This window comes from Saimiri boliviensis, chromosome 16 (assembly GCF_048565385.1).
Source record: "Saimiri boliviensis isolate mSaiBol1 chromosome 16, mSaiBol1.pri, whole genome shotgun sequence".
Classification (NCBI taxonomy): Eukaryota; Metazoa; Chordata; class Mammalia; order Primates; family Cebidae; genus Saimiri; species Saimiri boliviensis.
The window spans coordinates 16,305,720-16,318,089 of NC_133464.1; the positions used below are offsets into that span (position 1 = coordinate 16,305,720).

A 12,370-nucleotide genomic window follows, 5' to 3' on the forward strand; every position below is an offset into this window, starting at 1 on the left:
TTGATCACCTACATGCCAAGCAATTTATGTACGGTTATTTCATTTTCTCCTTATAACAGTGATAATGATCCCTACTTTACAAAATAGCTGATGGGCTCAGAAGATTAAGGAACTTTTCCAAAGCCATATAACTGGTAAGTGGTAGAACTAGATTTTAAATCTAGACCTACCTGACTCAGTTACATCACACTGCCAAGCTATTCATTAATAATAGTTAAAATCCAGGGAGGATAAAAATCTACCATAATCCTTTGTATAATAATAGGATGCATAACAAAATTTTAAGTATAATATGATATATATAGGGATTTGGGAATGGAAAACAATTATTTGCCTGGACCTGTCCATGGGTAGAGGGATGAAGTAGTACTCAAGCTTACAGGTTCTAGTCTCATAACTTAGCTCAACCTTTTCTTAGCTGCATGACTTTGAGCAATTACTTGACTTTTTTTCTTCATCTGTTAAATGAAATAATTATTGTATCTTCCTCTCAGGGATGTTGTGTAATTAAATGAGTTAATACATGCAGAAGGGAAATAAAATGTCTGGCACATAGTAAGCACTGAGTAAATGTTATTATCAAAAGAAAGAGAAATGTTTCTATATGAAATTTCATTTTCAGTAAGTACAGAATCATACATTTAGTAGTATTTTGACTGGGTCTTTGGTTCTTCCACACCAAACATATTAAAAGCTACTTAATTATACTTATTCAAATATTTTAGGTTTAAAATTATTTTCAATTCTACAGGGTATTTGTGTAAGTGTCCATATTTTAAGAGACAGCCCTGAACCCCAGTAAAATCTAGTATTCATATTTTGAAGAATTATGCACCATGGATGTCTGAGGCACACCAATTCAAACCCTGGGAGAATCTAGGAAACAGAATTTTCATAAGGGATCCTACAGGATTGTAAAATCCTAATGAAAAAGCTGCTGTCAAAATTAAACAAGCTACTTGACACAGTGAACAATTTGTAAGGAAGTTTCTGTTAAGGCATAAGATTTGCCAGGATATGCATCAGTGTACAAAAGCATTGGTTACCAAAGCAACTTGTCATAGTCGAATGGTACAGGGCAGTGTGCAGAAGCGTAAAGTGCCTTTGTGTATCATTGTGAAACAAAACAGAGGTGTCAAAAATAGTGTCTACTGGTTTCAGTCCAAGAAATAAAGACAACAGCGTCTGGGAAACATCTTCCTTGCGGCAGCTAGAATTTGTTTTTTGTTTTGCTTTGTTCTAACTCTTCTTGCCTTTTAGTTCTTGGTAACGCACTATTTCTGGAGAGATAAGGGAAGCAGTGTTCAGTGCCTAGCAGCAGGGACTGGCGCAGCTTCTATGGAGTGAAGATAGAGGGCACCATTGCTGAGTGCTTGTGAAAAGCCTTCCAGGGACTGGGATCTGAGAGCCCCAGCTAAGGACAGTCAGGTGAGCTCACAACCAGCTCATGGGTCACATAAGCCCTCAAGGCCTTTGCTCATCCCACATGAAACATGCCAGGTAGGGAACCAGTAGGTGGTCATATACTTCCAGGATAAGGTCTCATTCATTCTTTTGAAATATTCTTTCAACAAATATTTCTTGAGATCCTACTTTGTGCCAGGGATTGTGCTAGCTAAACAAAGGTGAGGAAAAGCAAGACATGGTGTCTCCTTTCATGAAGTATGTAGTCTTGTGGGGAAGACAGATGTTCACAAAACATGTCTAGTTACAAGTTGTGATACATGTTCCAGAGAAGAATGCTGAGAAGGAATAGTGGGAGAGGGTCAGAATTGAGATCCGGGGATAGAGGAGGTCTCTGGAGAAGTGACATTTAAACTGAGACCTGAAAAATGAGTAGGAACTCGGCAAGGGAGTGAGTGGTGGTCAAAGTGTGTATGTATGTGTGTTGTGTTGTGTGTGTGTGTTGTGTGTGTGCTGTGTGTAGCATGTGTGTTGTGTGTTCATGGTTTACATGTATGTGTATGTGTGTTGTGTGTATTGTGTGTTATATGTGTATGTGTGTGTTGTATGTATTGTACATATTGTGTGTTTCTGTTGTGTTTGCTGTGTGTGTAGTATGTATGGTGTGTGCATTGCGTGAATGAGATATGCATTGATGTCTTATGTGTGTTGTGTGTGGAAGTGTGTTGTGTGTTGTGTGTGTATGGGATAGGTATATTGTGTGTGTGTTATGTGTATAAACAAAGTGTGTGCTGCGTATGTATATGTGTATTGTATGTGTTGTGTTTGTGTACGTGTGCTGCATATGTGTGTATTGTGTATGTATTATGTGTGTTGTGTGTTTGTATTGTGTGTTTGCTGTATGTGTATGTGTGTTATGTATATGGTATGTGTGTTGTATGAATGCATGGGGTGTATGTGCATGTTGTCTGTGTATTGTGTGTGTGTTGTGTGTCTGGTGTGTGTTGTGTGTTTGTGTTGTGGGTGTTGAATGTTCTGCAGAGGAGAAGTGTGTGCCAGGAGAATGTCCCATCTGGGGGCAGGCACGCAGCTCTCTAGGGCCAGCACAGGGAAGGGGCGTGGTGAGGAGTATGGGGAGTGATATAAGGTAAGGCAGGAAGTAGGAGGCAGAAGCCAGACAATGGGAGCTCAGCGGAGGGGTATGAACTTCCTGCTGTTGAAGGTTTTTGAGCAGGAGAATAACAAGATCGGATTTATGCTTTATGCTACATTTACAGCACACCCTGATTATTATATTTCATATTTCTAATTTTATTACAGTTTATATTGTTTGGAGACCATATCTTTAAAAACAGTAACAGAATTCTGATGGAATCAACATTGTATTTGTGCAGTTTCTTCTTCCAAGAATAATCTGTACTCCAGGAACATTTAGATTAGGGAAGATAGCTAGAATCAAGTTCGAACTTCAAGCTGAATTAAGTTTATTAAAATCAGCAACCATGAAAGATTCTAATACACAATACTCATGTTGATTCTCGACAGTAGGAAGGAAGATGCTAAATAACTGTAATATGTACTTGACAGAACAACAGATTGGCACTATTGGAATTACATGGCCATTAAGTTACATGGCATGGGATAGAATAAATGCAACTTCAGCTAAGAAAAGACTTCAGAATCAGGTTGCTGTGAGAAGGAAAAAGCATAATTGAAGGATGAGGTCTTCTAATGGCTTATTTTAAAATAAGTAATTTTTGGAATCTTTTTCCAGTATGTTCCTAATTGAAAAAAAATCAATTAAAATATGGGCACAAAAAAGCTAACATTAATTAGAAGACCATTAAAGCCTCTCCCACTAACAATAGTTTTTGCCCATAGGAATAGCTATCAGGCAACTGCCTGCTATTAGTTTTTCATGGGAAAAGCAATGGATTTCTATGATCTACAATTCAAACAGTTAGCAGGCCCTGGACACATGTATTCCATTGAAATAATCTGAATTGTGTCTTTACATGGGCTGAGTCATTGACCAGCAGACTCCAATAAAACTTTTTTGGGGGAAGATGAATCTAACAGAGGGCTACAATCCCAGCCTTATTTTCTGAATTCTGCCTCTTCCAGTGCCACTTTGGGCAACACTTTTTGCTTTAGGTGCATGATGATATTTTCAAGCAAGCAGGCCAGGCTGTGGAATGACAAGTGCTGGCCCTAAGGTTTAAAGGAAGATGGTATGTGCTTTAGACGCAGACTTCAGGGACACTTTGAGTCCTGAAGGCTGCTTTGGACCCCAAAGCTGGCCACGGAAAGTCATGGAAGAGCCTCTGAAATTCCTCGCATTCTACATGGCTGAGGCCAGCTTGGTGAAATCCTGAGGTCAGGACAGATGCTATAGCTCTGGAATTACATTTCAGAAGCCTGTTCTGTCTTGCGACCTCTCCTGGAGAAACAGTGTAAAAGGAACAGCCTCAGAACCAGACTAATTGGATTTAAAATGCAGCTCTGCTGTTCTTGCTGTGGGACCCGGTGGCTTCCAGTTGCCATATCCGTGAAATGGGGCTAAGAAATAATTTCTTAGCCCCATTGAAACAGACTTTCAATAAGGATTAAGAGTGAATGCATATAAAATGTTTAACAGTTTCTGGCACTTAGTAGGCACTCCCTAAGCTTCTTCATCATCATCATCATCATCATCATCATCATCATCACTGTTAAATGGACGCTCTGTTTTCATGGTGGGTAAAAATACATGGTATTGAAAACAACCTCGCTAATACTTGCTCCATTTCCTTATCACTGTGCTCCTATCTGGCCTGTCTAGCAAGTTCTTTAACCCTTTGCTATTCTCATTCTAATTGTCAGTGCCAACTTTGGTCATTTATCTCTTCACACAGCCTCAGATCTGTTTTTCTTTGATATCGCCCCTGCTGAAACTTGCCAGGGCTAATCAACATGACATGACTTATCTAGAGTTTAAAGCAGCTATGTACTATGGCTGGAAAGTCCCAGGATTCTGGCTGTGGCCTCATTCCAAAATGGTTATGTGAACTTTTACAAATAACATATAATAGTCTGTGCCTCAATTTTCTCATCTGTCAAATGGGGTGATCCTATTCCCATATCTCAACTCCTTCTGACAGTTATTAGAGCAGAAGTTGCTCAGGAAAAAAGAAAAACAAAAACCGTAAGTTGTTATCTATGTTTTTTTCCAGACTACTTTCCCCTTGAATACTCCTAATTTAGTAAAGCGGGAAAGCCACATGAACCAACAGTTACAGTAAAAACTGACACCCGGACCATATGTTGGCAACGGTCCAGATATGTTCCGAGAATTATGAGAAGTCTACGTGACGAGGCTTGAGGAGATTCAGAAGTGGCGAATTAAGTCAAAATCAATTAAGTCTAGGAGGATTTATTAAGTACCCACAGTGTACACAACTCAGAAGCAAAAAATTCGATCAAACAGACCTGTTTTCATCCTTGTGCTGCGTAAGTTGTTCAGCAGATACTTACTAGGTGACTAAGCTAAGTGGGTGTATCAGATGCTCCCAGCCTCAATTTCCCTGCAGTTTCAAAACCTCTCAAGGTCTTTGAAAGTGGGGAAACTATAAAGGCTGTGGTTTTAGTGGGTAAGCTGATTTTTATGAGTCCATCATTCATACAGGTCTCAGTCATATAGAGCAAGTCTAACATTTGGTGTGAACGTCCTCTTCTTCCTCCAGTGCATTTCCGGAAGGATATGGGCAAGTAAAAGTGTGGAGGAATAAAGTGGTTATTTACATCAAGGCTTAATTTACAACATTAACTATGAGACTGAAATAGCTCTACTCTAAGGCAAGTGACAGATTAGGCTTTTGGGTTTCTTTTGAATTTAAATAAACTAATTGAACCACATGAGCTCCTTGTATTATTAATTCCAACTACCTAATATAGCAAATAAAATACAAGCACATAAGAGCTTCAGAATTAGAAAGAAACTGTGGATTCAGGGAATCATTATAAACAAATGATAACCAGAATATCCATCAACATGAATAATTGCCAATATCATCAAGATTATGCATAAGCCTCTAATAAGCTCTTTCTGTTTATTATTTGGTTCAACATATATTACAATTTATCTTTGACAGTCTAGCGATGCAATAATTTTTGGTGGATAGCACCAAATTTTGTACTTATTAATGACAGATAAAAATGGTGTATTTACAATCTTTTCTTCTCTGGGTTCTTTCTCTCTGTTGCTTCTATTATATGGAAGAAATGCCGAGGATGACATAGGAATGCTTGGCAGTGTAGCCTGGTAGATAAATGAGGGAAAACACAAATAGTGGTAGGCAGTCATCACCAGCTCCAGTCTTACCCACCACCACCAATTGCATGGCTATGGGTTTAGGAGACGATAAAGATACGTAGGAATGAAGTCATATAGGTGAGTGGCCCAAATCAGTTTGCATTTTCCTTCCAAAAAAACGATACAAATAGGTGTAGAGCATCATTCCACTGCATCATCTGAACTATGGGGCGGAACTCTTCTCTAAGGTTAATGCTTTGACCTTTCTTCAAGGGAGTTGCAAATCTGAGTGTTCTCCTCTCTAGATTTGCATTTAGGACAGCTTGTTATCACCTGACGGCTGGGAAAACCTTCAGGCCATCACAGGGCTTTGGGAATAGATTTGTGACTCATTCCTTATTATGCTAATGCAACTACCCTCTTCCTTCAAGCACCACTGGCACAGGCCCCTGACATTAATTTTGTGACTATTTTAAATAAACAAAGCATAAAAACTAATAAATGAGAAAGGCAGAGCAGATGAATTGTTTATAATTTGCTGTTTCATAACATGTTTAAGTCTTTAAAAATATTTTATTTTTGGCTGGCCGCGGTGGCTCATGCCTGTAATCCCAGCACTTTGGGAGGCTGAGGCAGGTGGATCACGAGGTCAAGAGATCGAGACCATCATGGCCAACATGGTGAAACCCCATCTCTACTAAAAATACAAAAATTAGCTGGGCGTGGTGGCTCGTGCCTGTAGTCCCAGCTACTCGGGAGGCTGAGGCAGGAGAATTGCTTGAATCTGGGAGGCAGAGGTTGCAGTGAGCTGAGATCTCACTACTGCACTCCAGCCTGGTGCCTGGCAATGAAGAAAGACTCTGTCCCCCCCTCCACCCCCCCCAAAAAAAGTTTACTTTTATTTTTGAAACAGGGTCTCAACTCTGTCATCTGGGCTAGAGTGCAGTGGTACAATCACGGCTCATTGCAGCCTCGACCTCCCAGGCTCAAGCAATTCTCCATGTCAGCCTCCCAAGTAGTAGGGACTACAGGTGTGTACCACCATACCAGGCAAATTTTTTTAATTTTTGTAGAGTCTGGTTTGCACTATGTTGCCCAGGCTGGTCTCTAACTCCTGGGCTTAAGTAATCCTCTCACCTCACCCTACCAAAGTGCTGGGATTACAGGCGTGAGCCACTGCACCCTGTCTTTAACAAAATTTTAAATGCATTTTGGTTGGCTGGGCAGTTTCAATTTCTCTTGCAATGGGGAGAGCTGTTTGTTGACTTGGTGAAGGGAGCAACACCTCTTACCGATAAGGATTGTTAATTCTCTTAATTTTATTTGTTAACTAAAAATGTTCCAGTTAAGAGAAATCAGTGAGACTAAAAATAACCCATCAGTTCTCTAGAGATTCAGGGAGACAAACTTCCGGGCACCAGATCCTTCATTTGGAAATTATTTTATTTAATGAGAATACAAATGTCTTCTGAGTCACGGGGGTAGGTTGGTTAGGTGGACGATGCTCATGTATCAAACTAACACGAAACCAGCTGTGATGGTTGCTATGGAGTGTCAACTTGATTGGACTGAAAGATGCAAAGTATTGTTCCTGGGTGTGTCTTTGAGAGTGTTGCCAAAGAAGATTAACATTTGAGTCAGTGAACTGGGAAAGACAGACCCACCCTCAACCTCGGTGGGCACCATCTAATCAGCTGCCAGCATAGCTAGAATGAAGCATAGCTAGAATAAAGCAGGCAGAATGACTTGCTGAGTCTTCCAGCTTTCCTTTTTCTCCTATGCTGGATGCTTCCTGCCTTTGAGCATCTGACTCCAAGTTCTTCAGCTTTTGGACTCTTGGACTTACACCAGTGGTTTGCCAGGGGCTCTCAGGCCTTTGGCCACGGACTGCAGGCTGCACTGTCGGCTTCCCTACTTTTGGGGTTTTGGGACTCGGACAGGCTTCCTGGCTCCTCAGCTTGTAGACAGCTTAGTGCAAGACTTCACCTTGTGAGCGTGTGAGTCAATTCTCCTAATAAACTCCCCTTCCTACATACATCTAATCCTATTAGTTCTGTTTTTCAGAGAACCCTGACTAATATACCAGTCTAGTGGCTGTTTGACTTCACAGAGTCTAGATTTTTAACACCACATTCATTAATGTCTGCAGCCCACCGAGATTGAGGGTGGATCCGTCTTTCCCAGTCCAGCCCCTTCTGTGAATAGAAGTCCCATGAAACGTTGATAGCTCAGCCTTGGAATTTCTCCTATCAGGGAGGGCAGGCCTTTTCTGTCTACTTCCTGAACTTCTCAAAGCCCACAGAACAGTGAACCTCACACAATGGGTGCATAATATCCAGTGATCTTCCTTCCCTCCTTCAACAGACATTTCCTGAACTCAAGCTCTATGATACGAAAGGGCAATTGAAATAGAGTGATCAATGCCATGATAGGCTGTGTGAATGCATTGCAGGGAGCTCTCCCTAGTTTAGAGGTCAGGGATGACTCCAGAGGATGGGACATTTAGCATTTAAGCTAAGATCTTTATCAGAATATCTAGTTGAGAGTGCGGAGGCAGATGGAAATTAGAGTTGGCCTTTTGGAGTGTGGAGGTGGGGATGGTAATAGGTACAAGGAAAATAGGAAGAATGAATAAGACCTACTGTTTGACAACACAATAGGGTGACTATAGTCAACAATAACTTAATCGTATATTTTTAAATAATGTAAACGTAACTCAAAGGATAAATGCTTGAGAGGAGGGATACCCCACTCTCCATGATGTTCTTATTTCACATTGCAGTCTGTATCAAAACATCTCATATACCACATAAATATATACATCTGCTATGTACCCACAAAATTTTTTTTTAAAAATTAGAGTTGGCCATTTGGAGAATTAAAGCAAACCAGAGTAATTGACAACCACTCTAGGAGGGTTTAATTCCTCAAGCCTTATAAATACCATCACATGACATCCGTATCCTGCAGTTTCCATAAGGAGCTGGTTTCAGGACCTCCCACGGATATCAAAATTCAAGATGCTCAAGTCCCTAATATACAATGGCCTAGTATTTGCATGTAACCTATACACATCTTCCTATGTACTTTAAATCATCTTTAGATTGCTTATAACACCTAATACAAAGTGAATGCTAATGTAAATAGCTATTATACTCTACTGTTTCGGGAATAATGACAAGAAAAAAGTCTGACTGTGTTCAGTACAGACACAATTTTTAACAAGGGTTTTCAATCCATAGTTGGTTGAATCCATGAATACGGAGGGCCAACTGAATGTTTAGTGAACATTGGGCACTATTTCTATTATCATCAGTCCTCAGAAATTTCAGAAGCTGGTCAGTTTTTAAAATAAGCAAAATCTATCCAAAAATACAAAACCTTATTATGCATCTTCTATTACAGCCTTTTCCAAACTGAAATACTGTATGGTGAATCACCTGCCCCCACAGAGGGCTGCTGTAAAGGCCAGCATTTGGTGGGTGTGCTTCTGCACAGCTGTGCCATTTACTTAAATACTGGAAATTAATTCTATCCCAGGTAGAAAACAAACACTGTCCCAAACCTATTCAGTGTCAAGTGTTTTCCCTGCATCTCTGGCCACTCCAGTGCCTTCTCCAGCGTCCCAGCATCTTCCTCTCCTGGACCCCAGCCATCAGAGTTAAGCCCACACAGCAGGGGTTTCTGAGACTAGCTGTGGTGCACTCTGATTGGCTGCTGCCCACCTGGGAGGTACTTACGGTAAAATATTTTGAACATCACATCTTATTACAGATAAACTGTGACAAGGCCAGAGTGCCCCGGTTGCCAGTGTCGGAGTTGGGAATGCTTCCGGGAAGGAGTGGGAGAAGGATGGTGTGCGTATGGAGAGAGGAACAGGGAAGGGGTGGGCTTGAGGGGAAGGAAGACTAGGTTAAGAAGCACTGGAAGATGATGGGAAAAGAGAGTATCGTATTCAGAGTGCCTTCATTGTGAGCAACACCGGAAAACAACATTCCTCTTAGGCTGGTTTGGATTTCAGATGTTTCTTGACTTACCATGAACTCATGTCCTGACAAACCCACAGTTAATGGAAAATAGTATATGTTGAAAATGCATTTTCAACTTGTGACATATTCAATTTACAATGAGTTTTTCTGACGTAACCCTTTCATGAGTCCAGGAGTGTGCTGAATGTATATTGCTCTTGAACTGTTCTGAAGTCAAAAATCGTAAATGGAACCATTATATGTCAGGGACTTTCTGTACCTGGTGCCTCAGGAAAGACCTGCATCGCAGTCCTGCACTGCAGCAGGGGGAAGCCACACTTTTTCCAGAAAAAAAAGCCTGGGAAGGTGGAGGCCATGGCACCTTGGTACCTGGCGTGGGCATTTATGCATCGGCTGGGGAAGGCTACGCAGAGCAGAGGTACAGGGAAGAGGCGTGGGCTTTATCCTGCACCTCCTCAGGCTGGAAGCGGCGTGCCTCCTCCTTTACTCATCTGACAGTTTTGGAGCATCTGCTCTATGCCAGAAACTGGGAAGGAATTGCGTACAGGACTCTAAGCTGTGGCCCTGCCCTCGATAAAAATAGCAGAGACTTATATAATGTTGTACATATCATGTACCAGGCAGTTTCTAAGTGCTTCTTGGAGATCATAACCATTTAGTCTTCACTATAAGCTCTGAGAAGAGATAATGTTAATAATCCCATTTTATGGGATGAAACAGAGGCACAGATAGGGGAAATAACTTCCCAAGCATGTACAGCTAGTAAGTGGCAGATACGTGCAGTCAGAAAAGCCGGCTGGCCTCGGACTTCATGCCGTTAGCGCTGTGCAGAGCTGCTTTTAAAAAACTCACAATGGAACTTCTATATCACACCTTAAAAAGCATTCTTCACACTGGGTCTTATCAGAACTTCGCAATGTTTTTGTTATCTGCTGCCCCAATTTAAAGGTAAGGAAATGAGGCTCTGAGAGATTTAAGGTACTTTCCATGTCATGTTGTTAAAGTTAACCGGGGCTAAATTCTGTTCTTCCCTTACCAAAACACGTGCCTTCTCCATTGCCCGTGGTGGTCCATGGGAGACACTGTGTGGTCACAGATTTTTGGCTCAACGTGTGAGATTGGTTTAAAACAGAATGAGTGACCTTGCATGACAATGCACTTGAGGGAGGCGACAGTGGATGGTCGGCGTTCTGGGTTGTAGGATGTCTCCCTGCATGTGGAAGTCTTAACCCACAGACTCTCAGCATGCGATCCTAGCTGGAGGTAGGGTCTTGACAGATGTAATCAAGTTACAGGGAGGACATTAGGGTGAACTCTAACCTAGTATGACTGGTGTCCTTGCAAAATGAGAAAATTTCTTCACAGAGATCCATGCATAGAGAAAAGACGAGGTGAAGAGACACAGGGAAAAGATGGCCATCTTTTTCTTTTTGTTTTTAAGACAGAGTCTTGCTCTGTCGCCCAGGCTGTAGTGGAGTGGTGTGATCTCAGCTCACTGCAACCTCCACCTCCCTGGTTCAAGTGATTCTCCTGCATTAGTCTCCTGAGTAACCAGGATTACAGGTGCCCACCACCACGCCTGGCTAATTCTTTGTATTTTTAGTAGAGATGGGGTTTTACCATGTTGGCCAGGCTGGTCTTGAACTCTTAATCTCAGGTGATCCACCCGCCTCAGCCTCCCAGAGTGCTGGGATTACAGGTGTGAGCCAATGTGCCTGGCAGAAGACGGCCGTCTTTAAGCCAATGAACGGCTGAGGCTGTCAGAGCTGTGACAGAGGCCTAAAACAGATCCTTCCAGGCTGGGTGCAGTGGCTCATGTCTGTAATCCCAGCACTTTGGGAGGCCTAGGTGGGCAGATCACAAGGTCAGGAGATCATGACCATCTTGGCTAACATAGTGAAACCCTGTCTCTACTAAAAATACAAAAAATTAGCTGGGCATGGTGACACACACCTGTAATCCCAGATACTTGGGAGGCTGAAGCAGGAGAATCACTTGAACCTGGGAGGCAGAGGTTGCAGTGAGCCAAGATCACGCCACTGCACTCCAGCTTGGGTGACATAGTGCAACTCTTTAAAAAAAAAAAACAAAAAAAAAACACACCCTTCCAGAGAACCTTCTGAGACAGCACAGCACAGCCTTGCGGAACCTTGGATTTTGGACCTCTGGCCTCCGCAACTGTAAGAATATAAATTTCTGTTGCTCTAGGGCATCCAGTTTCTGATACTGGGTATAGCAGCCTTAGGAAGCTAACACAGCTACCTCTAAGAAATGCGAATGTGTTTTGTCTTGAGATTGGTGGTTACACCAGCAAAACACTACAGTCTCTTCTAACACTAAGAGTTGTTTCTGTGAATGTGCATTCTCATTTTTATCATGATCTTAGGTAACGAGATTTCCCTATTTGCTCAAAAATAAACTATAATAACCCCCAAATCCCTAGCAAGTACAATGATTTTCTACCAGTGAAACTAGTCAGCTTAAATACTATCCAATTTTTCACATGGAAGATTTAATAGAAGAGATTTATTTTAGTAAAAGACAAAATGTTTCACTAAAGTACTCATTAGTAATGCATAAAGGGCTACTGGGCCTCTGAAGATCCATTTTCAGAGAGAAATGTTGGGATAATTTTTATATTCTGATTACAGAGAATGACTTGATAAAAATTGTCCTTGATATTAAC

At 41.5% G+C, this 12,370-nt stretch overlaps 1 protein-coding gene across 9 annotated transcripts in view; it reads right to left on the reverse strand.

Annotated features, from left to right (window-relative positions):
* The window catches only part of MBNL2 (muscleblind like splicing regulator 2), a 175,019-nt gene that overhangs the window by 64,924 nt on the left and 97,725 nt on the right, over positions 1–12,370 (reverse strand). The window lies entirely within an intron of this gene.